At 44.1% G+C, this 26163-nt stretch overlaps 1 protein-coding gene across 4 annotated transcripts in view; it reads left to right on the top strand.

The window, feature by feature from the left end:
- The window catches only part of LOC140464825 (cadherin-18), a 742457-nt gene that overhangs the window by 157837 nt on the left and 558457 nt on the right, over positions 1-26163 (top strand). For 3 of the 4 annotated variants that reach the window (XM_072560305.1, XM_072560294.1, XM_072560295.1), the window contains exon 2: positions 257-416. The exons of the other annotated variant lie outside the window; for it this stretch is intronic. The gene's annotated coding sequence lies outside the window, so the exon portion shown is untranslated. The remainder of the gene's footprint in view (positions 1-256; positions 417-26163) is intronic. 4 annotated transcript variants of the gene reach the window in all.

The raw sequence follows: 26163 nt of genomic DNA, 5'->3' as shown, positions 1-26163 counted from the left end.
CAGCATCTTTTGCTTTCAAAACCTTTTGTGAATAATTTTAAAGGGTTTAACGAATTTATAAACACTCAGATTAAAACTTTGTAGATTAATAAAAAATGTTGTTGTTGCATTACTAACAGAGTGCTTGAGTAACAAATACTATAAGAATAAATTTACTGAATTCAGGATTTTGCCTCACTGTTTGGCCTTCTGTGTCTGTGCCTTGCTGTTCACAGTAGTTCCATGATGGCTAACAAAGATCTGTTTGTATTTGCAGATAACACAAGGCACCAATTATCTCATTGGGAGCAGTAGACTTTAGAGCATTTGACAACAGAGAATCATGTGAAAACATTATCCTGACCTGGACAAGTTGCCCGACCTGCAACTGGGTGTCAGCGCTTCTCTGTGTAAGACATAGTTGAGTTGTGTTTGAGGTAGGAGTTGCATACTGTCCTTAATTCTGATTGTGAGATTGTGTGTAATCCTGTACAATTCTACAGCTTTCCTTTAAATAATGTAAATGACTTGATGGACACTTTATTAAGCTCCAAGTGTGATTTCAAATTCAAATCCAAACACCATTTAATGACAGAATAGTAAATTTTAAATAGAATGTCCAGGCAGCTTCTAACTTTTCATATTATGATTGTCTTCATATTATGACACAACTGGTCCGTGCTTTCATCCTGCTTCCAAATTGTGAAATGATTCCTGCTTCATTTCAGAATGCAAAGTACAGTTTGAAAGTATTGCTACAAAAAAAGAGCCTTGGATGCTGCTGGCTGACAGAGGGGACATAGCTATAAATTGAGGGGTGATAGATATAGGACAATGTCAGAGGTAGTTTCTTTACTCAGAGAGATGTATAGGTGTGAAATGCCTCATGCAACAGTAGTAGACTCGCCAACTGTAAGGGCATTTAAATGGCCATTGGATAAACATAGGGATGAAAATGGAATAGTGTAGGATAGTTTGGCTTCAGATTGGTTCCATAGGCCGGTGCAACATTGAGGGCCAAAGGGCCTGTACTGTGCTGTAATGTCCTATGTTCTATGGAACATAAGAGTAGACCATGTGGCCTCTTGAATAATAGTTAAAGTTGGAGTATGTTGATCAATGAGTTGGCAACAGGAGACTTAAACTCATGCAGGTGAGATACAGAGCTATATTAGAAGAAATTGTTGCATGTAAAGACTTATCAGGCTATTAATTCATGTGGAAGCATCCTGTGGTGTGCCCACATGAGACCAATGTTGCTGCCATTGCTAGGCTCTGAGAAGGAGGAATTATGGTTAACGATAAAGGAATTATGAGACCTGTGAAAGGTGCATGTGGGATAACCATAGCACCCATAGAAAGGACACAGCACAGTAAGAGGCCATTCAGCCATCTTTTCCATACTGACAAAAAGGTTCCCAGCTGTCCTTTCCAATCTAGATTTGATGAACTTTCACAGTGCGATTTGAACCCATAGCCCCAGAGTATTAGTCTGCCCTCCTAGATTACTGTCTCAATGACATTCCCATTCCACCAGCACATCCCTGCATCCCCATCGTAACGCCTGAGAAAGAATTTAACGTGACTCGCAGCACTGTTTGTCAGGTTTCTGTCCCAGAACAAATACATTTCAAAAACAATTAGGTGTATTTATAGAAAAAAGAGAATGTTGGTAGATATCGCGAGGAGAGAGTTTGATTTGAAGTTATTCAAAATAATACAGAATATTAGGTGCATCCTAGCACTCTTAAGGTTTATCTGGGTCTTTGAAGATGTTCATTTATATCATGGGAAAATCATAGAATAAATAGAATAGAAACTCAGTGCTATTTTTGCAACATAATATTGTATTGCAAGTTTCGGGGAAAATGGTGACTGATTTTTAATGTCACTGGATTAGTAATAGAGAAGTCAGTACTCAGACGCACCTCACAGGGGGTAGCACATGAGAAATCATCTCCCACTATTCCCGGATTTGGCACAAAAGTTAAAATAATGTTATCAAGGTACAATCTGCCCAACTGCTCTGCCAGGTAAAATCAGGCTAACCAAAAATATGGACCAGGTCTCTGAACTTAACAAGAAATGATTTTTATAACAAATAAATGGATTCTAATCACAGATAACCTATTATGAACTGTTAGAATTGAACTCTATAGTTAAATTATAGTTAAATTTAAAACACTGACCATCTCTTAAATTGCTCCTATACCTACACACAGACAGACTCATGTAGATAAACTAAAACATTGGTGTTATGGGTGGAAGGAAGAAAAATTGGGAACTAATTCAATGGTCCCAATCCACATGGCTTGCTGAGATGACCTTTTTGATTATGAGCACTTACCATTTTTTAATCTCTCTTCTTCAATTCCCTTTCACTTCTTTGGAGGAGGCACAATACAATTGGTGCACTAACTGAAAAGTCTATTCGCTGCTGAATAATGTCCACAGCTTACATCAACGTTTTTCTCCAGGGTGGGCGAGTCCAAAACTCAAGGCCATAAGTTTAAGGTGAGAGGGGAAAGATTTAAAAAGGTCCTGAGGGGTAACATTTTTATGCAGAGGTGTGCGTATGGAATGAGCTGCCGCAGGAAGTGGTGGAGGCTGGTACAATTATGGCATCTGAATGGATAGGAATGGTTTGGAAGGATATGGGCCATATGTTGGTAAATGGGACTAGGTCAGATTGGGATGTAAGGTCGATGCTGATGAGTTGGACCGAAGAGTCTGTTTCTGTGCTGTGTGACTCCATGACTCTAAAACTGGTGATGGAAATTTTCCTGGCTTTCTTGAGGCTTGATATATTTTACTGGATATAAAGATGCTCAATTTGCCCCTTACAGTAGTCCAAAAGCTTCTGACAGTATTGCTCACCCCCTCAAGCAGGCCATTCAGTCAAGAGATGATCAGAAGAATGGTGTCAGGATGATACCTTTGCCGTCTACAACTTGTCACACCTGGACAAAACAATCAGCAACTTGTTGCTGGCTGAATCATACTTTGTTCATACTCGCTGGTGCCAGTCCATCTGCGCAATCCTCCCCCACTGCTTAAACAAAACATGAATCACAATGAGTTTCAGTATCTTGCTTTTCAAATGTTCAGCAATTCTTCTACAACTCTTAGTTTCTAAAACAGACCTATCCATAATGAAAAATACAGAAATAAAAAAGATAGTGTTTACAAGGCTAATGCTCTGAGGACCGTACTTCAAGTCTCACTGTGGCTGTTGGTGAAATCTGAATTCAATTAATTAATCTGGAGTCTAAAGTTAACCACATTCATAGTAACCATGAAATTCTTGAAGATTGCAGTAAAAGCCGTTTTGTCTCACTGCTGCCCTTAGAGAAGGAAATCTGCCATTCCACCCCCGCATGGCCAACAGGTAGTTGACTTTTAACTGACCTGAAAAGCAACATGATAACTGGGGCTAACAGTGCTGGCAACATCTCATCACAGAATAAAGAAAATGAACACACTGCGCAAAGAATGAAAACAAAATGAACAGATAGTACAGGAGTTTCTGATGAAGGTGTTTCCTTGGCCTGCCGCTGAATGATGCGATAAGTATCTGCAGCTGTTTACTATTCTGTACTGTGGTAATTAGAGTGAATCCAACTTCACTCCTCACCCGGGGCAAAATCCCACCTCCAACCTGTTGGCCAATCCGACGGTTGGAATGAGGGCTATTGTTGGAAAAGCCACAGCAGCTGACACTTGATGGGAATGTTGTGTTGACCCTGGGCAGGGGATTTTGTTTTTATTCACTCGGGGATGTGGGCATTTCTGGCTGGGCCAGTATTTATTGCCCGTCCCTAGTTGATCTTGAGAAGGTGATGGTGAGCTGCTTACTTAAACTGCTGCAGTCCACCTGATGTGGGTTGACCCACGATGTCATTCAGGAGGGAATTCAATGATTTTGATCAATCGACACTGAAAGAATGGTGATATATTTGAATGGCTTGAGGAGGAACTTGTAAGGGTGGTGTTTCCATGTACCTGCTGCTCTTGTCCTTCTAGATGGAAGTGGTCATGGTTTTGGAAGGTGCTGTCTAAGGATTATTGGTCAATTTCTGCAGTGCATCTTGTAGATGGTACACGTTGCTGCTGCTGAGCATCAGTGGTGGAGGGAGTAGATGCCTGTCAATGAGACTAACGTACTGGACAACTCCCCCGTCCACCCACAAAACATGGAGCAGCCCATGAATGGACAATAATTGATCACTTATCAGGGCATTGATTGGAACAAGGGTAAATGTGCCAATCCTGACCTCACACAGACCGTGTAAAGTTTCATTATTTCAGGAACAGATGGTTCAGTGGTAGGTCAGAGGTGGAAAAGGTACCAGAGAATTTGCCCCAGTCCATCTAACACCATAGTAAATTTATTTTTGGATGTGTTTGTAATTTCATTGCATTCAGAAAATGTTTTTATATATACTCCAAACTTTATGGCAAATAGTATAAGGCTTGAGTTTCAAATTAAAGTTGGACTATTGCAGAGTATGGCTGTTCTGAATTGTTTCAGCAAAGTGGTAATCATGGTCAAATAATTCCTGACGTATGCTCCCTGATCCTAACCCTAACTCCATCGCTCACATAATGTTCACGGTTGCAATAGCAAGATGTGAAGTCTCAGATTCACCTTGATACATTGTTTGTTTGGTGTAAGTTTATATTTAATGGTTTTTGTTTCATGGGACTTGGTACAGTAAAGGTTGGAACAAGAATTGTGCTTCAGTTTAAACTCGTTTTCTTCACCGAACTAGAAATCTGAGAATTACAGAATAGAATAAACCCAGTTTATCAAGTTCAACTCCTCCCATCCTGCAAACAGTATCAGTAATGGTATTAGAGTTATTGAAAAAGCAGAGTGATCAGTCTTGAACAATGACTGTAAAGAAGACCTCGACATGAGGGGTGGAATGTACTATCCTCACCGTCTGCCAGTGGTATCTTGGAGGAAGTGTTGTGCGGGTATTTAATGGGCAAGACTTTAGTGATGGAAAGGGATAGGTGTACTCCACTGAGCAAGAGTTACAGCTGGGGGAAGGGAAATTACGATGCAATTAGGAAAGATTTAGGAAGCGTAGACTAAGGAAGGAAACTGCAGGGGATGAGCACATTAAAAATGTGGAACTTATTCAAGGAAAAGCTCCTGTGTGTCCTAGATAAGTATGGACCTGTCAGGCAGGGAGGAAGATATAGAACGTGTGAGCCGTGGTTTACTAAGGAAGTGGAATCCTTGGTCAAGAAGATGAAGGCGGCTTATGTTAGGACAAAATGTGAAAACTCAGTTAGGGCACTTGAGGGTTACAAGGAAAGACCTAAAAAGAGAGCTCAGAAGAGCCAGGAGGAGACATGAGAAGTTGTTTGTGGATAGGATCAGGGTAAACCCTACGGCTTTCCATAGGTCTGTCAGGAATAAAAGAATGACGAGAGTTAAATTAGGGCCAATAAAGGATAATAGTGGGAAGTTGTGTGTGGAGTCAGAGGAGATAGGGGAAGCACGAAATAAATATTTTTGACAGTGTTCACGAGAGAAAATGAAAATGTTGGCGAGGAAGATACAGATATACTTGCATCTAGACTAGAAGAGATTGAGGTTCACAAGAAATATGCAGAGTGTGAAAATAGACAAGTCCCCTGGGCCGGATGGGATCTATCCTAGGATCCTCTGGGAAGCAAGGGAAGAGATTGCTGAGCCTTTGGCATTGATCTTCAAATCATCATTTTCTACAGGAATAGTGCCTGAGGACTGGAGGATAGCAAATCCCTTGTTCAAAAAGGGTAGTAGAGACAACCCTGGTAATTACAGACCAGTGAGTCTCACTTCAGTTGTTGGTAAAGTGTTGGAAAAGGTTATAAGAGATAGGATTTATAACCATCTAGAAAAGAATAATCTGATCAGGGACAGTCAGCACAGTTTTGTGAAGGGTAGGTCGTGCCTAATGAAGCTTATTTGACAAAGTGTCCAAACAGGTAGATGAGAGTAAACCGGTTGATATGGTGTATATGGATTTCAGCAAGGCATTCGATATGGTTCCCCACAGTAGGCTATTATACAAAATGCGGAGGAATGGGATTGTGGGAGACACAGCAGTTTGGATCAGTAATTGGCTTGCTGAAAGAAAACAGAGGGTTGTAGTTGATGGAACATGTTCATCTTGGTGTCCAGTTACTAGTGGTGTACTGCAAGGGTCGCTGTTGGGTCCACTGCTGTTCGTCATTTTTATAAATGACCTGGATGAGGGCTTAGAAGGGTGGATTAGTAAATTTGCGGATGACACTAAGGTCGGTGGAGTTGTGGATAGAGACGAAGGATGTAGTAGGTTGCAGAGAGACATAGATAGGATGTAGAGCTGGGCTGAGAGGTGGCAAATGGAGTTTAATATGGACAAGTGTGAGGTGATACACTTTGGTCGGACTAACCGGAATGCAAAGTACTGGGTTAATGGTAAGATTCTTAGGAGTGCAGATGAGAAGAGAGATCTCGGTGTCCATGTACACAGATCCTTGAAAGTTGCCACCCAGATTGACAGGGTTACTAAGAAGGCATACAGTGTTTTGGCCTTTATTAATAGAGGGATTGCGTTCCAGACCAGGAGGTTATGCTGCAGCTGTACAAAGCTCTGGTACGGCCACACTTGGAGCATTGTGTACAGTTCTGGTCACCGCATTATAAGAAGGATGTGGAAGCTTTGGAAAGGGTGCAGAGGAGATTTACTAGGATATTGCCTGGTATGGAAGGAATGTCTTACGAGGAAAGGCTGTGAGGGACTTGAGGCTGTTCTCGTTAGAGAGAAGAAGGTTGAGAGGTGACTTAATAGAGACATACAAGATAATCAGAGGGTTAGATAGGGTGGACAGGGAAGGCCTTTTTCCAAGTATGGGGACGGCAAACACAAGGGGACACAACTTTAAAGTGAGGGGAGATAGGTATAAGACAGATGTCAGAGGTAGTTTCTTTACTCAGAGAGTAGTAAGGGTATGGAATGCTTTGCCTGCAACAGTAGTAGATTTGCCAAGTTCAAGTGCATTTAATTCGTCATTGGACAGGCATATGGACGTACATGGCATAGTGGAGGTGGGATGGGCTTCAGATTAGTATGAGAGGGTGGCGCAACATCGAGGGCCGAAGGCCCTGTACTGCGCTGTAATGTTCTAAGAGTGGGTTGTGGGAACCTCACCACCTTCCAGATGCTCTTGATTATGTCTAGATGAGAATGCTCATGGATGGCTTTTCTGATTGGTCATTAATTGATGGTCCATCAATCAGGTTACTTTCATAATGCCAGAGGACAGTTTGGATTTTTAGATTCTTAAGGTTTTCTTGATATTCCCTTAATTTAAGTAGAAGGCAAGCTTCCACTTTGTACAGAGTGAATCTTATATAACTCTGGGACCAGTGGCAATGGGATGCCCATAGGCATCTGTATAAATAGGGAGACGGTTAATGAAAATATGGTTGTGGGAGGAGACAGAGTAGCTCAGAAACTGAGCAAAAAAGGCACAGTGACATTTAGGGTGAGATTAATTATGGTTTCATTTATTCATTCACTAAACATAGGCATCACTTGCTAGGCCAATGCTTAATCCCTTATACCAAATGGTCTATAAGCATCTCATCAAAGGCCAAACCGAATCCATATGTTCCTGCTAGAAAATCCTGACACTGATTCCCCTTGTTCTCAATTGCCGAGTAAAACTATTAGCATTTCAGTATTAGAGGAGGTTCGGGATCATAATATTCTTTAATAAAATCCATTAACTCTTGAAAGGTTTTAGAATCTGGTGTCTCAATGAAAGTTTCAGGCTCCTAATAATCAAAAAAGCTGCAGATCCATAAGCCACCAGATGAATGACTCGTTGTTTTCACCTGACCCAATGTCATTTGCCTGAAATAAAACACATTCTTTCCAAATACTGTGCCTAGTCTGACAGCAGGTTTGAACAAGTCAAGCTTCCCAAATAACAGCATGATGCCAGAAATGCTTAGCCCGACTCAAAGACGACGATCACAAGTGACTTTCTTCAGGAGCGTGCTTTTCTCTCATCACCACTGAAATAACACCACAGAGGCTGGTACCCTGTCACTACGTCATCCTTTATTTATACATGGAGAGTCCTTGACACTGAAATAGTTCTCTCGGAGCCAGCTCTCAGAGTGAACAGAAGGTCTGACATTCCTGTTTATTTTTAAAATTTATCTTTTTTTTGTGTGTGTGCAGGTGTAAGACACAGTGAAAAACACAAGGTGCATGAATCTTTATTCAGCATCCACCAACAGGATGAACAGAAACACCCAAGTAGCCAGTGACAAGCTGTGCCCTTACATTCCTGTTATATCTGTCAGACAGGGCAGATTAACAGCCCCAATCAGGGAACTCATATTCTTGATTAGATTACTTACAGTGTGGAAACAGGCCCTTTGGCCCAACAGGTCCACACCAATCCACCAAAGCGCAACCCACCCAAACCCATTCCCCTACATTTACCTCTTCACCTAAAACTACGGGCAATTTAGCGTGGCCAATCCACCTAACCTGCACATGTTTGGACTGTGGGAGGAAAACGGAGCACCTGGAGGAAACCCACGCAGACACAGGGAGAATGTGCAAACTCCACACAGACAGTCGCCTGAGGTGGGAATTGAACCTGGGTCTCTGGCGCTCTGAGGCTGTGGTGCTAACCACTATGAGGTCCATCTGGCTAACCTTGTTACAATTACAATCACTGCACCTTTCAGAATGAAATCAGCAGGCGCTAAGGAAAAGAGTATGGGATCAACTGTGGAGCTGAGAGTTCACAAAATGAAATATTCCTTGTTCAATTTTACCCTCCATCTACCTCGTGTTCTATCTGTGGTTCTAGTGAACCACAATTGTAACAGTAAAAGATGACATAATTGCTTTTCTGAAGGATATTAGTGATGTTTTTCCAATGGTTTTGTGGCCATCGTTAAACTCTTAATTCCAGATTTTTTTTTTTACTGCATTTAAATTCCACCATCTGCCATGATGGGATTTGAGCTTGGTTCCAAGAGCATTACCTGGGTCTCTAGATTAATAGTTTAGAACCAAAACCACTCGGCCTGACACATGGGAAGATGGTTGCCATTGTTGAAGGTCAGTCAACTCTGCAGGAGTTCCTCAGGATAGTGTTTGGCTGCTTCATCAATGACCTTTCCTCCGTCATAAGATCAGAATTGGAGATGTTCACCAATGTTTGTGAAACATTCAACAAAATTCATGATTCCTCAGATACTGAATCAGTCCATGTTCAAGTGCAACAAGATCAGGACAATGTCCAGGCTTGGGCTGAAAAGTGGCAAGTAACATTCTCACAACACATATGCTGGGCAAAGACCATCTAACCACCATTCAATGGTGTTATCATCACTGAATTCTTCACTATCAACACCTTGGGGGTTACTATTGACCAGAAACTCAACAGGACTTGCTACATAAACACAGGGACAATGAGAGCTAGGAGTACTATGGTGAGTAACTCCCTACCTGAATCCCCAAATCATGTCCACCATCTGCAAAGCACAAGTCAGGAGTGTAATGGATTACTCCCCACATGCCTGGATGGGTGCAGCTCCAAAAGACACTATCCAGGACAAAACAACTCACTTAATTCAACTACATCCACATTCATCCATTTCCTCCACCACCAACAGGAGCAGCAGTGTGTACCATCTACAAGATGTACTGTAGAAATTCACTAAGGCTCCTCAGACAGCATCTTTCAAACTCAAAAATACTTCCATCAAAAAGGACAAAGACAGACGATACATGAGAGCACCACCCCCTGCATGTTAACCACCAAGCCATTCACCATCCTGACTTGGAAATATATCATCGTTCCTTCAGTGTCACTGGATCAAACTCATGGAATTCTCTGCCATAGGACATTGTGGGTCAAATTACAGCAGGTGGACTACAGCAGTCCAAGAAGGCAGCTCACCCCCACTTTCTCAAGGGGCAACTAGGGATGGGCAATAAACTCTGCTCCAGCCAACGATGCCCATGTCTGCGAGTGAATGAGAAAAACACTATGATGTGAAGGGGCATCTAACTATTTGTTGTATATAAAAAGAGATTGAAATGTGGACAAGGATACTAATTGTAAAGATAATCAACTCCTCTGTGTGCTTTCGAGTTTGGCTCCAGTCTGATAACTTTGGTAGTACTCTCAAAAAAAATCACAATTGGAACAAATTGTACGCAGTCTCAAGCAGTTAATTATTTAAAAATCAAAACAATAATCAGAAAATTCTCAGTTTATTATAAAGCAAAAACATTTGAATGAGATGTAGAATTGGTTAACACTCAATTATATAAAATATAAACACTTACAATGCTAAAGAAAACAAAGCACATACACACAGCAACACATATATAGAGTTCAGGTCAAGAGAAATAAAATTGATTCCTCTCTGCAGAGTTACATTTTAAAAAGAAACAAAAATTCTATTTGGCCAATTTATTTATTCTTGAAGACAAAATGATAAGATATAAAATGTTATAATAAACTGATTTTTTTGCACAGTGGCCAATTTACTGATCATGTACAGTCTCTGGGGCCTTGACAGACTCAGCTTGTTCAGGGAGTACAGTTTTGAGAAGTTCAATCACTCTTCCATGATAAACAACCAGGCTTCACACTGACTTTACCACAAAATACTTCAAAAGGTGGAAACATCAGCTGGGTAACTTTCCCCAAGCGGACTTTATTGAAGTGATTCTAAACAGAAACACTCTCTGAGCCACACATTGTCCAAACAAGTTAGCTGTAAAGCTCAGGCATTTAAAATCTGAAAAGTGAGTCCACGTGATGATCTGAAGATGTATGATTTTCAAGAAATATTGTTTAAAAAAGAAGTGTCAGTGTTCAAGGTTCTTCTAGCGACCTTTTGTTAAACTAATTCAAATTCCCAAATAGATTTACATTTGCACAATCCTTTAAAACTGAAGTCCTCAAAGAAATATCAAAGTAAAGTGGTTTATTAACAATGGAAACAATTAAATACACTTTGTAATCTTCACTGCTGATTTTGGAGCCTCTTAATGATTCAACATCATTATCAATAAATGCAGGCTTGGAGATGAGGTGATGTCTCTGGGAAATATATTTAATTAATCAACTCTACCTTTGAAAAAGGATACTCATCAAGCACTAGATGTAATTCATTTAAGTTAAGGCAATATAATTCACTGATTTCATCAACATATTTAAGCTGAGCATCTGGTAACTGAAATTTCACAAGAGACCATTGAGCTTCCCCAATTCCTGTTAGAATTCTGATCAGTCAGTTTGATGGAGATGCAGCTCGAGACAGAATTGGGAAACCTGCAAAAATCTGGCTGTGATTATGAAATACAAAATTCTTAATAATTAATAATTTGACCATTTATACAAACATCAGACTGGTTCAAGTCAGTGACAATAAATTTTGAAAATTTTGATTACTCCTTTCAGTTTGAGCCAAGTTGTATCCAGCCCAGTGAAGACAAGTTTCCAGTTAAATCTATGGGATATGTTACAGGAATTACTAGAAATATTATTGTTTATTTATTCTATACCAGGCAATAATAAAGGAAACTGTCTCTTTAATAAATGATGCCCATTAGTGTTTTTATGATCACTCTATCAGATGTCATATTTTATTATTGCTTGAAGGCTCATTAAAGTAACAGCTCCAGATGTTATTATTTTATTGTTTTTACAATCCTTTTGATAGTGTGCAAATGTCAAACCAATTCTGGTCACGGTACTCTGTGTCAGTTTAGAATATCTTTAAGAATGATTTGAGCAGATTTTTCCGTAGACTGTGAAAAGTGTACATATGTTTATTGTGTGTTAGTAAGATGAGAAGGAACCTTCTGAAGAAAATCTCAATGACTTGATGAACAAAAATGTCAGAAATACAAATCTAGACTTTTACCTTTTACCTTTTGTTTCTATTTCCCTTGCTCAGTGTAAATATTCTGTGACTGTCTGGGAATAATATTCCTTTAAAACTTTGCCTTTTGAAGTTTTGTTATAAATCTGATTGTGCATCCAATTTTCACTGAGTTGGGTGGACTGGGAACTGGGGACCCGTGAGATGGGCTGGATGAGAGCTGGTGGTATATGTTTTATACATGCCCCTGAGGTGGGCATTTTACCCAGCCTGACTTGGCCTGCAGCTGTTCCTGTGGCTCCTCTTAACTATACCCAGGGGCAACTGACCAAAATTCTGCCAGAACTGGCACTGGTCCCACTGCCCACCTCAAGAATACGAACCTGGCCACCGATCCATCGCCAGCTATTTTACTGGAGATGTGTGCTCCAGAAACAGCCAAACCCCTAATCAATCTTTTCCAGTCCAGCTACAACACTGACATCTTCCTAACAATCCCAGTGATTGTCCAGATATGTCATGTCCACAAAAAGCAGGATAAATCCAACTTGGACAGTTCCCACTTCAGTCTATTCACAATCAACAACATAGTGATGGAAGGCAATGCCAACAATGTTATCTGAATGATCCTTACACATTAATGACTAGCCATTGATTCTTAATTTTGGTTCTGCCATGTCTGTCTACAATTTCAGCTCAAAGTTTAGACGAAAGGAGCTGAATTCCGGAGGTGAGGTGAGAGTAACTGCCCTTCACGTTAAGATAGTATTTGAGGAGCCTTTGCAAAACTGAAGTCAAAAGGAATCGAGTGGCTGGATTCACATCTGGAAGAAAGGAATAGTATTATGTTTGTTGCACTCACACAGGGAACACTGTGAACAGGATACATTGGTAATATTATGTAGGAATGATTTTGACATTCTCAGCTTTGTGCCGCGAGGCATTGACTACAATGACAGACACCTGCTATCACTGAACAGGAAGTCAGCAAGGCCTCAGCTAAAACATTGTGTGCAGTTAAAGGTGGGGATGGGGAGGTGGGTGGGGGTGCGGGGGAGGGGGTGGTGTTTTTTGGAGTTGTGCCAAAAAATGATATCATTTGATTTAGCAGTTATGAAAAAAAATCTATGACCATGTAATTAGTAAAAGGTTGTTGAAGGATGACTAGAATTTCCCCAGACTTGAGGGTGATGCCAGAAGCCTGGAAAATTGCAAACATTGTAGAAAGTCTAGCAATTAGGGGCCTCACTCAATGGTGGGGAAGAGTCTGGAGCCAATTCTTCAGGATCAAATTAGTGGTAACACTGAAAAAGGTGGTTTGATTCAGAAGAGTCAGCTGGATGTCTGAAGGGGAAATCATGTTGAATTGACTTGAGAGAGATTGTGGAAGAGGTAACAAAAAGGCCAGTGAAGGTAACGCTGTTGACATGGTACACGTGAACTTAAAGAAGGTGTTTAATACAGTGTCACACACAGAGTTATTGAGGAAATCTGCCAGTCATGGTGTAAAAGTGTCAGAAGCGAGGGTGAGTGAGGGGGAAAGCTTTTTCCCTCAACAAGCAGTTAGAGTAAGGAGTGCAGGTTGGAAATGTCGTGAAGACAGGTTCATTAGGTCAGTCAATGGGGCATTGAATGAATGTTTGGATAAAAATGAAGTGTAAGAGTGTTGGGAGAAAGCAGGAATTTGGCATGAGGAAATGCTTGTTTTGCAATCTGATGTAGACATGATGGACAAATGGCCTCCTTCTGTTCCATACCAACTGTGGGTTAGAAATTGGCAAAGGACAAAAGGCAGGTTGAAGAGAAGGTGCACAACCACCTGATGAAGGAGCAGCGCTCCCGAAAGCTAGTGCTTCCAAATAAACCTGTTGGAATTAACCTGGTGTTGTGTGATTTTTAACTTTGACCACCCCAGTCTAACACCAGCATCTCCAAATCATGAAGAGAAGTTTGATCATGCAATATGCTGCTGTAATCAAGCAGACAGTTCGTGAAAAGACAGGGTAGGCTGGTACTATTGGAGCTTTGAACCACTATCCTTATGTACCTGATACAGGAGAAACATTACCTATTGCAATTAAATTGGACATTGCTTTAAAGGGGCTCGCCTAGTCACAACTTGAGGGTGTCCTTCTGTGATTTTAATCACATTATTGCACATGGGTGTAGGAGTGGGAGTGAGGTGGGGTTAGGAAGGGATTATTGAATTGCCATAGAGCCACTAATATGTGCAACAGCAATGTGATCAATTTTGTGAAGATTGTGGGGGGTGGAGGGGAAGGGAGTTTGAGGGGATTCTGTAGTCAGATGAGGGGTAAGATTGAAACCGGGGTATTCAGTCATGGTCTTCTATGGCTGTGATTTCTACCCCCTCGCTTTCTCTGGAGGAGGTGCAATTCATAGTCAGTGATTTGTGTGCTGACTGTTACAGCTTTCTGTTTCCATTCACCCTGTCATTTCCTGAGTAACATAGTCAGTAAAATCAGATGAGGATAAATGGGGGAGTGGTGACCACAATGAACAGAATCTTGGAGGCTCTGGCTGGAGAGATACTGAAAGACCAAGGCACCGACCCTTGGAAATGGCAGTCATTTCCTTTGTCACTCAGGCAAATCAACAGCATCTGGTTTTCCCCACAATAACCAGGGCTCCCAGTCTACACCTCCTCCAATCCCCACCCCACCCCCAATCACTCCCCTGACTCACACCCCACCCTGGGGTACAAACCACACCTGCTGAGATCCAGTAGCCAATTGGGTGATGGCAGCCCTCCTGTGCTAAACAGCAACACTGGGAGACAGTGGCAGTGGCTGGAACTGCACCCACTGAGGACTCAGATGGAGGGGTGACCCAGACAATGGGTTGGGGGATGGCAGGTCAGGGTCAATAGGTTGAGGGGTAAAAGGAACTCACAGTAAAGGCAGGAGGATTTCCATCCATGAGCTTCAGTCAGCCTGATACCCTGTCTCATGGTGAGGCACAATACGTGTTTGAACGAAGAAGGCCCCAGAAAGTGACGTGTCAGAGATTGGACGGTGTGTTCCCAGCTGGTGAAGCCCCTCCCAGCCCCACTGCTGCAATGACTCCAGAGGAGATAGATGGGCCCCTTCACCGGACATCAGTTACCAATTTAACAGCTTGAAGTGGCAGGGGGGTGGGGTTAGTAAAGGCTGTGGAGTAGAGAAGGGACTGGCAGCCATTCAACCTGCCCACAAACCTAGCATGGAGGAGCACATAAGATTCTCTTCAGTGTGACCTTAATGTCAATCATTGCACCGTAAACATGAACTGTGCATTGTTAATTCTGACCACACTGTAACCTGTAACCTGTAATTGCCCTGTAACCCACTCACCCCCTCACTGCCCTGTAACCCCTCACTGCCCTTAACCCCCTCACTGCCCTGTAACCCCTCACTGCCCTGAAATCCCTCACTGCCCTGTAACACCCCCCAACTGCCCTGTAACCCCGTCACTGCCCTGTAACTCCTCACTGCCCTGTAACCCCCTCATTGTCCTCTAACACTCTCACTGCCCTGTAACCCTCTCACTGTACTGTAACTGCCTCACTGCCCTCTAACCCCTTCAGGCCCTCACTGCCTGTAACCCTCACACTGCCTTGTAACCCCCCCACTGCCGTCCCACCCCCCTCACTGCCCTGTAACCCCCTCACTGCCATCCCACCCCCTCACTGCCCTGTAACCCCTCACTGCCCTGTTACACCTCTCTGCCCTGTAACCTCCTCACTGCCCTGTAACCCCTTCAGCCCCTCACCGCCCTGTAACTCCCCCCCTCACTGCCCTGTAACCCCTTACTACCCTGTAACCCCCCTCACTGCCCTGTAACCCCCTCACTGCCCTGTAACCTCTCACTGCCCTGTAACCCCCTCACTGCCCTGTAACCCCCTCACTGCCCTCTAACCCCTTCAGTCCCTCACTGCCCTGTAACCCCTCTCACTGCCCTGTAACCCTCTCACTGCCCTGTAACCCCCTCACTGCCCTCTAACCCCTTCAGTCCCTCACTGCCCTGTAACCCCTCTCACTGCCCTGTAACCCTCTCACTGCCCTGTAACCCCCCTCACTGCCCTGTAACCCCTCACTGCCCTGTAACCCCCCTCACTGCCCTGTAACCCCCCTCACTGCCCTGTAACCCCTCATTGCCCTGTATCCCCTCATTGCCCTGTAACCCCCTCACTGCATTCTACCCCCTCACTGCCCTGTAACCCCCTCACTGCATTCTACCCCCTCACTGCCCTGTATCCTCTCATTGCCCTGTAACCCCTAGATGCCCTCTCCCTGCTAAGTCCTGGGATGCAGTTAGTGCAGGAAAGCACTGACTGAAAACGGTGAAACTCTCTGTTTTCAATCCAGTGAAAGAATAAATTGACAGATTACATTTGTATAATTACACTCTTGTATTCCTTGAACTGCACAGAGTCAGTTTTATAGCTATAAATAAAAGCAGTCCCAGGAACCCCGACAATGTGTCCAGTGTAAAGTGTCAGTCTAGCAGCTCCATCTGTTTACATGGAGACCACGGAGATTTTCAAAGTGCCAGATGACTGCTTTATTGATGCTAACTTATCTTTAGCTGCTACAGTGACTCAAGTGATTAAACTCAATCTGAAGGGAATCCAAATCAGCGAAAATTAAACTTTATTTTGTGAATCGGGAGTCTTGTCCCTTTCGCACACTAAATTTTCTGATGTGGAACTGATCAGCCCTTACACTGTCAGGACAATGGAGTACTGTTGTAAAACTGTCTGTGGCTGATCACCCATCATCAGTGGAGACTCATAGCTACACTCCCCACAGGAATGTCAGTTTACAGCAACAGACCAATGTTATGATGCTGTTGTACCTAATTCCCCTCCTCCAGAGAAATCTGTAAAGTCTCCCATGTTGAACATATGGTTTAGTAAGTCCTTCTGTGACTCATTGTCAGAATTTGGCTGATAACACTTCTGTACAGGGCCTTGGGACATAAAAAATGTTATCGAGTTAAATATTGTTGTTGGTACATCTGGCTGTAGGCTGCCTGCTATGTTGCACTAAAATAGCTCAGTAGGGTTGTGAGTGCTTTGAGAACAATGAGGTGCAGCAGTTTACATTCCTATAATGAGCCTGAGAGTTCTTGTATTGTAAAGGTAGTGTCCCTACCTCTGAACCAGAAGACCCACATTGAAGTCTCGTCTGCACCAGAGGTGTGTCATTACATCTCTGGACACGTTGTTTGGCAAATGTCTACAAATAAGCATGCGCCCAATTGTGTCCTTGCTAATGAATGTATGATCACAAAGACTGAAACTAGTATCAGAAATTCAAAAGACCTAACTCACAACTATGACTTTCTCCTTGTCCCTTTCTTGTTGCAAAATATTGAGCCCGATTCCCTGGAGTTTGGAAGATTGAGGGGTGATCTAATTGAAGTGATTCAGAAAGGATTTGCCACAGGGAAGTGATTAACTGGAGGGAAATTCTGCAGAAGCAAATTCTATCTGAATATTAGGGTTAAGCTATTTCAGAGTGAAAGCAGAAAGCATTTTTTTCATAAAATAGTGGTAACAATTTAAAATTCTCTTCCCTATAAAGGCTGTGGATGTCAGGGAGGAATTTAAATGTTTAAAACAGTGATTACTAGTCAGTTCTATTAATAAAGAACATCAAAGATAGGTAAGGTGAACTTTATCATGATTCTTTTATAGGATGTTAAAATCTCTGGCAAGGCCTGGAACTCAAGTGACTTGCTTGGCCTTTACATAGGGCAGTTAGGAGTTAACCACATTGCTGTGGGTCTGGAGTCACAGTTAGGCCAGATCATGTGAGGTGTGGATCAGGTGAGAGTGATATCCTTTGACATTAAGGCTGCATTTGACTGAGTATAGCATCAAGGAGCCCTAGCAAAACTGCAATCAATGGGTATCCGGGGAAAGTCTGTGCTGGTTGGCTTCATACCTGGACAGAGGAAGATGGTTGTGGTTGTTGAAGGTCAATCATCAGTTTCAGGGCATCTTTGCAGAAGTTTGTTAGAGTAGAGTACTAGGCCCAACCATCTTCAGCTGTTTCATCAATGAACTTTGCTCCATGATAAGGTCAGAGGAGGAGATGTTTGCCAATGATTGCACAGTGTTCAGCACATTTGAGACTCCTCAGAAATTGAAATAGTCTCTATTCAAATGTAGCAAATCCAGAGCAATATCCAGTCTTGGGCTGAAAAGTGGCAAATAACATTTGCACTATACAAATTCCAGGCAATAACCATCTGCAATAAGACACAAGCTAACCACCAGCCCTCGACATTCAATGGTGTTACTATCATTGAATTCCCCACTGTTAACCACCTGGGAGTTACCATTGACCAAAAACATAACTGGACTCGCCACATAAACACAGTGGCTATAAGAACAGGACAGAGACGAGGGATACTGCAGTGAGTAACTCACCTCCTGATCCCCAAAGCCTGTCCACCATCTACAGGGAACCTCGATTATCCAAACATGATGGGCAGGCACTATTTTGTTCGGATAATCGATTATTTGGTTAATCGATTAAATGTCTTTCCTCTGGGGCTTGGAAGTTTTAAACTCTGCTCCCCGTTCAGGAGACTAGCAGCAGCACATAGCCCGACACCCCGCCCCAACACCACCCCCCACCCGCCCCCCCCAACCCGTCCAACTCTGCCCACGTCCAACCGCGCCCCACAACCCCGTCCAAAACCCCCCAGCCCACACCGCACCCCTCCCCCCACTATCCGACCCCGCCCCCTCTCCGGGGCAGCCTGACTGGACACCAACAACAAGCTGGTGCTGCAGATGCCTTTGTGGGGTAAGTCTCCAAATAGCACACACTGCCACAGCTACAGCCACACACACAACTTTTTACTGCAACATTTTGACAGGTTCCACCTCTGCCCTGTACAGGGTAATGTTGGAGAGATTATCTGGGGAAGGGGGGGTTTCGGGTACACCCCTGTGTAGAACTCTAGGGAAAGTGTGGGGAGAGAGAGAGGGCGGGAGGTCAGTCATTTGGAGACTGTGCCTGTATAATCACTGTTAACAAAAGATGCTATCACTGTTGGAAACACGTCTTTGATGTAATGTTTCTATCGGGATCTTGCGATCTCCTTTGGATAATCCGATTTTCGGATAATTGGTATTTGGGTAATCGAGGTTCCTCTGAAAGGTACAGGAGTGTGATGGAAAGTTCCCCACTTGTTTCAATGGGTGCAGTTCCAACAACATGCAAGAAACATGACATCATCCAAGATAAAACAATCCATTTACTTGGCACCACATTCACAAGCATGCACTCCCTCTACCCGATGATATTCAGGAGCAGTAGTGTGTGCTACTGACAGGTTGCACTGCAGAAAATCACTAAAGATGTTTAGGCAGACCTTGCAAACCTATGACCACTTCCATCTAGATGAACAAGGGTAGCAGACACTTGAGAAATGCCTCTAATGTTAGTATATTGTTCTTTAGATAAGGGGATTGAAATAACTACACAGAGGCTGGTATCCTGTCACCAAGTCACCTTTTGTTTATACTGCACAGTACATGGACTCTGACCATCCAGCTCAGAGCCAGTCCCGAGACTGAGGAGACCCCTTGAAACTCCTGTTTGTATCTGTAAGCCAGAGCTCTCTGATTGGGGTTGTTAACCTGGACCGATCACGGACCTCATAGTCAATAAGATGGACCTGACTGACCTTGCTCTAATCACTGCACCACCAATGCCAGTTTATCTTTCATTTGATAAGGAGCCAAAACTGGTCACAATATTCCAGCCATGACCTAATTAGTGCCTTGTACAGTTTTACAAGAGGTTCCTATTTTTATACTCCATTCCCATTATTGAGACTAGCTTTTTGCTCTTGATTTGTTGTTTGAATGTAGATTCTATCAGCTGCCATGATAGAATTGGAACCATATTCCAGTCAGCATTAGCCTTCGTTCTTGGATTGCTGGTCCAGTGATTTTATAGCTATCCCATTGTGATCTCCATGAACCACAGAAATGGCTCAGATGTGTTCAATGTCTCCAGCATTCCTCAACTCACTCAAGGTGTAAGAATTTGGGCTAATGAGTGTAGGGTGTAGGTGTGTTCACTGAGCTGTAGGTTTGATATCCAGACTTTTCATTACCTGGCTAGGTAACATCATCAGTGGCGACCTCCAAGTGAAGCGAAGCTGTTGTCTCCTGCTTTCTATTTATATCTTTCTCCTGGATGGGGTTCCTGGGGTTTGTGGTGATGTCATTTCCTGTTCATTTTTTGAGGGGTTGATAGATGGCATCTATCTATGTGTTTCTTTATGGCGTTGTGGTTGGAGTGCCAGGCCTCTAGGAATTCTCTGGCATGTCTTTGCTTAGCCTGTCCCAGGATAGATGTGTTGTCCCAGTCAAAATGGTGGGTTTCTTTTCATCCGTGTGTAGGGCTACGAGGGAGAGAGGGTCGTGTCTTTTTGTGGCTAGCTGGTGTTCGTGTATCCTGGTGGCTAACTTTCTTCCTGTTTGTCCTGCGTAGTGTTTGTGGCAGTCCTTGCATGGAATTTTGTAGATGACGTTGGTTTTGTCCTTGGGTTGCACTGGGTCTTTTAAGTTTGTTAGTTTTTGTTTGAGAGTGTTGGTGGGTTTATGTGCTACTAGGATTCTGAGGGGTGTTAGTAGTCTGGCTGTCATTTCTGAAACTTCTTTGATGTATGGTAAGGTGGTTAGGGTTTCTGGCTAAGTTTGGGCTAAGGTGTTAGAAGCAAACTTTTCTCAAGGTCAACCCTCCCTAAAAATCAGATCCCACCTGGTGAATGTGTGTAATATTCCTTCAGTTGAATTAATGACTGAATGATACTTTGCAAAAATAGTCTGGGATTGAATCTGGGTAAGGTCTTGATAAGAAAAATATGGAAGATAAGATTTCCAAAAAGGACTCGTGTAGCGATTTCAGTCAAACAATATCCAAATGTCTGTTTAATTTCAGCGCTGTACTCAGTTGCTGCTTGTCCAAATATAAAACCTCTCTGTAGGCAATGATCAGAACAACCAGTATTGAATCAAGCTGGCTGAGAGAGAACAAAACTTTAATGGGGAGGGAAGGTTAGCAAGTCACCTCTGAAAATTGCCTTTTTTTAAAAATCAGGAACAGCATGTAATTTAATTTTTGACATTTTTAAGCCTTTTTTACAATTTTCTGTCCCAAAGCTTTAGGTCATTTTCCTATAAACAAGTAAATGAGCAAAATCAAAGAAAATGCTGGAAACAGCTCCATTTTGTCAATTCTTTTTGAAGTCTGGCATCTTTGATCTGACTAATGGTGAAATTCCACAAAATGTTGCATGGTTTGTACAGAGACCTTGCTGACAACAAAAGAGGTGCAGATGTTCCAGTGAATATCATTGGAATTTTCCCAAATGTTACAAGTGCTGGACAGCAATTGGAAGTCAGCTTGAAGAGTCAGAGATTGATCAAAGGGAGATAAGAATAAAGGAGCAAGAGAAGATCTTTCAGCCTCAAGGCTTGCTGCATCATATCTGTTTATCAACATCCACACCATTTTCCTACACTATCCTGTTATTGGCAACTCGAAATCTAATAATTTCCTCTATCAACATGCTTAAAGACTGAGCTTCAATAACTCTGTGGCATAAGGAATCCGAAAGATTCACCATCCTCCGAGTCTAGAAATCCCTGCTCAGCTCAACACTAAAGGGCTTGTTTATTCTGAGACTGTATCACCCTGGCTCTCGGTAAGCACAACACACCCATGGTAAGGATCCTTCATGCATTAACGAGTTCAACACGTGGCGAGACATCGAACAATTCTTCCGCCGCCTTCGCCTCCGCGCCCACTTCTTCAACCAGGATTCTCGCCCACCCTCTGACGACTCATTCTCCCGGCTCCAACACACCCCATCCACCTGGACACCCCGTGCTGGCCTCTTACCTGCCCTCGATCTCTTCATAGCCAACCGCCACCGTGACATTGACCGCCTCAACCTGTCCACCCCTCTCACCCACTCCAACCTCTCACCCTCACAACGTACAGCCCTCCACTCCCTTCGCTCCAACCCCAACCTCACTATCAAACCGGCAGACAAGGGAGGCACGGTGGTAGTTTGGCGCACCGATCTTTACACCGCTGAGGCTAAACGCCAGCTCACGGACACCTCCTCCTACTGCCCCTTTGAACATGACCCCACCTTCCACCACCAAACCATCATCTCCCAGACCATCCATAACCTCATCACCTCAGGGGATCTCCCATCCACCGCCTCCAACCTCATAGTCCCACAACCCCGCACCGCCCGTTTCTACCTCCTGCCCAAAATCCACAAACCTGACTGCCCAGGCCGACTCATTGTCTCAGCCTGCTCCTGCCCCACCGAACTCATCTCTACATACCTCGACACGGTCCTGTCCCCCTTAGTCCAAGAACTCCCCACCTACGTTCGGGACACCACCCACGCCCTCCACCTCCTCCATGATTTTCGCTTCCCTGGTCCCCAATGCCTTATCTTCACCATGGACATCCAGTCCCTATACACCTCCATCCCCCATCACGAAGGACTCAAAGCCCTCCGCTTCTTCCTTTCCCACCGAACCAACCAGTACCCTTCCACTGACACCCTCCTTCGACTGACTGAACTGCTCCTCACCCTGAACAACTTCTCTTTCCAATCCTCCCACTTCCTCCAAACCAAAGGAGTAGCCATGGGCACCTTCATGGGCCCCAGCTATGCCTGCCTCTTGTAGGATATGTGGAACAGTCCATCCTCCGCAGCTACACTGGCACCACCCCCCCACCTTTTCCTCCGCTACATCGATGACTGTATCGGCGCTGCCTCGTGCTCCCACGAGGAGGTTGAACAGTTCATCCACTTTACTAACACCTTCCACCCCGAGCTCAAATTCACCTGGACCGTCTCAGACTCCTCCCTCCCCTTCCTAGACCTCTCCATTTCTATCTCGGGCGACCGACTCAACACGGACGTTTACTATAAACCGACCGACTCCCACAGCTACCTAGATTACACCTCCTCCCACCCTGCCCCCTGTAAAAACGCCATCCCATATTCCCAATTCCTTCCCCTTCGCCGCATCTGTTCCCAGGAGGACCAATTCCAATACCGAACAACCCAGATGGCCTCCTTCTTCAAAGACCGCAATTTCCCCTCAGACGTGGTTAACGATGCTCTCTACTGCATCTCCTCCATTTCCCGCTCCTCCGCCCTTGAACCCCGCCCCTCCAATCGCCACCAGGACAGAACCCCACTGGTCCTCACCTACCACCCCACCAACCTCCAGATACATTGTATCATCCTTCATCATTTCCACCACCTCCAAACAGATCCCACCACCAAGGATATATTTCCCTTCCCTCCCCTATCAGCGTTCCGGAAAGACCACTCCCTCCGTGACTCCCTCGTCAGGTCCACACCCCCCACCAACCCAACCTCCACTCCCGGCACCTTCCCCTGCAACCGCAAGAAATGCAAAAGTTGCGCCAACACCTCCCCCCTCACTTCCCTCCAAGGCTCCAAGGGATCCTTCCATATCCGTCACAAATTCACCTGCACTTCCACACATATCATTTGCTGTATCCGCTGCACCCGATGTGGCCTCCTCTACATTGGGGAGACAGGCTGCCGACTTGTGGAACGTTTCAGAGAACACCTCTGGGACACCCGGACCAACCAACCCAACCACCCCGTGGCTCAACACTTTAACTCCCCCTCCCACTCTGCCAAGGACATGCAGGTCCTTGGCCTCCTCCATCACCAGACCATGGCAGCATGACGCCTGGAGGAAGAGTGCCTCATCTTCCACCTAGGAACCCTCCAACCACAAGGGATGAATGCAGATTTCTCCAGCTTCCTCATTTCCCCTCCCCCCACCTTATCTCAGTCCCAACCCTCAGACTCAGCACCGCCCTCTTGACCTGCAATCTTCTTCCTGACCTCTCCGCCCCCACCCCCCTCTCCGGCCTATCACCATCACCTTAATCTCCTTCCACTTACTGCATTCCCAACACCCCTCCCCCAAGTCCCTCCTTCCCTACCTTTTATCTTAACATGATTGGCACCCCCTCCTCATTCCTGAAGAAGAGCTTATGCCTAAAACATTGATTCTCCTGCTCCTTGGATGCTGCCTGACCTGCTGCGCTTTTCCAGCAACACATTTTTCAGCTCCTTCCTGCATTAACCCTGTTGAGCCCTTTACAAATTTTGTATATTTAAATTAGGTCACCTCTCATTTTATAAACTCCAGATAATATATTTCCTCACACACTATTCTAAAATTCAGTCTGGTGAACCTTCATTGCACTCCCTCTGTGGATAGTGTCTGCTTCTTTAGGTAACAGCACACAATGCTCCAGGTACAGCCTCCCGAGGGTTCTAGACAATTGAAGCAAAACATCTTTCCTCCCTTGTGCTAAAGGCTGACATAACATTTACCTCCCTAATTGCATGCTGCACCTGAGTGTTAACTTTCAGTGATTTATGAATATATATGAGTTACTGTCCTCAAAAGGTGGTAGAGATGGAGCCTATGAATATTTTTCAGGTCGAAGTTAATAGATTCGTGCTAGGTAAGGAGTGAAAGTTATATTGAGGCTGGAGAGGAATATGAAGTGATCAACTTGATCAGCCATGACCTTATTGTATGGTGGAGCAGATTCACATGGTCACATCGACAAGAACACCCCAGTCCTTTTGGACCTCAGCATGAAAGCAATACCCCGCACCTCCACTCCTCCGACCAGAGTGGATAACCTCCACATTATATTCCATTTCACATGTTTAGACCCACTCATTCAGCCTCTTGGAAAGCCCTTGAAGCCTCTGAATCCTTCTCACAAATCCCATTCCCATCCAGTTTTGTATAAGCTGCAATCTTGGAGATATGACATTTAATCTCCAAATCCAAAACACTGATCGAAATTGGGAAGAGCTGAGAGCCAAGCATTGATCCTTACAGTACCCCACTGGTAACAGCTTGTTCCTTTTTCTCAATTATTCCTTATTCCCCGTTGCCTAATTGTCTGGAACATCACAAACCTGAGAGTGATTTATTTGTTCCTGTTCTCTGTTATCTTTCTCCTGGGGTTATGGGGACAGTCAGGAAAGTGGAGTTGAGGATTATCAGATCAGACATGATCTCAGAAGACCCAATGGGATGTTTGACTGATTTCTTCCTTGTGATCTTGATCTAGTAGATCTGTAAGGTAGGCGAAAGTGAGAGCTGCAGATGCTAGAGATTAGAGTTGAGAGTGTGGTGCTGGAAAAGCACAGCAGGTCAGGCAGCATCTGAGGAGCAGGAGAATCGATATTTCAGGCAAAAGCCCAGTTGAAGCCATCCCCATGGGTACCGAATGGATACCACTATTACACATGTGGACACCACCACCATGTACGTGGCAGGTACTCATGTGACTCGGCCAACGTTGTCTATCTCATACACCGCAGGCAAGGATGCCCTGAGGCATGGTACATTGGTGAGACTGAGCAGAGGTTACGGCAACGGATAAGTACACACCGCACAACAATCAACAGACAGGAGTGTTCCCTCCCAGTTGGAGAACACTTCCGTGGTCAGGGACATTTGATCCCAGACCTTCGGGTGACCATCCTCTAAGGTGGACTTTGGGACAACAAAAAGTGGCCGAGCAGAGGCTGATAGTCAAGTTTGGTACCCATGGGGATAGCCTTAACCGGGATCTTGGGTTCATGTCACATGGCAGGTGACCCCACTACACTACACTCTCTCTCTCTCTCACACACTCACTCACATACACATACACACCTACAGACCCATACACTCATGCAAACCCTCTCTCACACGCAAGCTCTCCATCATACGCTCACACATACACACCTGCATTCACACCCACACATGCACCCTCTCATAGACTTGTACCCCTTTACACTCACACTCACACTCATGCACATACATACACTCTCTCATAGACACTCACAACTCCTCCCTCCCCACACACAGACACACACACACACATATATAGGTTTGTGGGGTGAATTTGTACTTGCAGAATTACATTTTATTTTGCTCAAAAACTGCATGAATCCATGTAAGATTCTGTAAATCCCTTTTTTAGATTAGAATCAGTCTGACTGTTGGGGCACAGACAGCCTCACACAGGGCACCTCACGCCTTCAATGTATTATCTGACCTGAGATGGCACCTATTGTTAAAATTCACTTGAGAATGGAACTTCTAAAAAAAAGTCCTGGGATTTATATATGAAAGAACTGAAAGCAAC

The sequence above is a fragment of the Chiloscyllium punctatum genome, chromosome 41, assembly GCF_047496795.1.
Source record: "Chiloscyllium punctatum isolate Juve2018m chromosome 41, sChiPun1.3, whole genome shotgun sequence".
Lineage (NCBI taxonomy): Eukaryota > Metazoa > Chordata > Chondrichthyes > Orectolobiformes > Hemiscylliidae > Chiloscyllium > Chiloscyllium punctatum.
The sequence above is the reverse complement of the archived record's forward strand: the minus strand, read 5'-3'. Positions and strand labels throughout refer to the sequence as shown.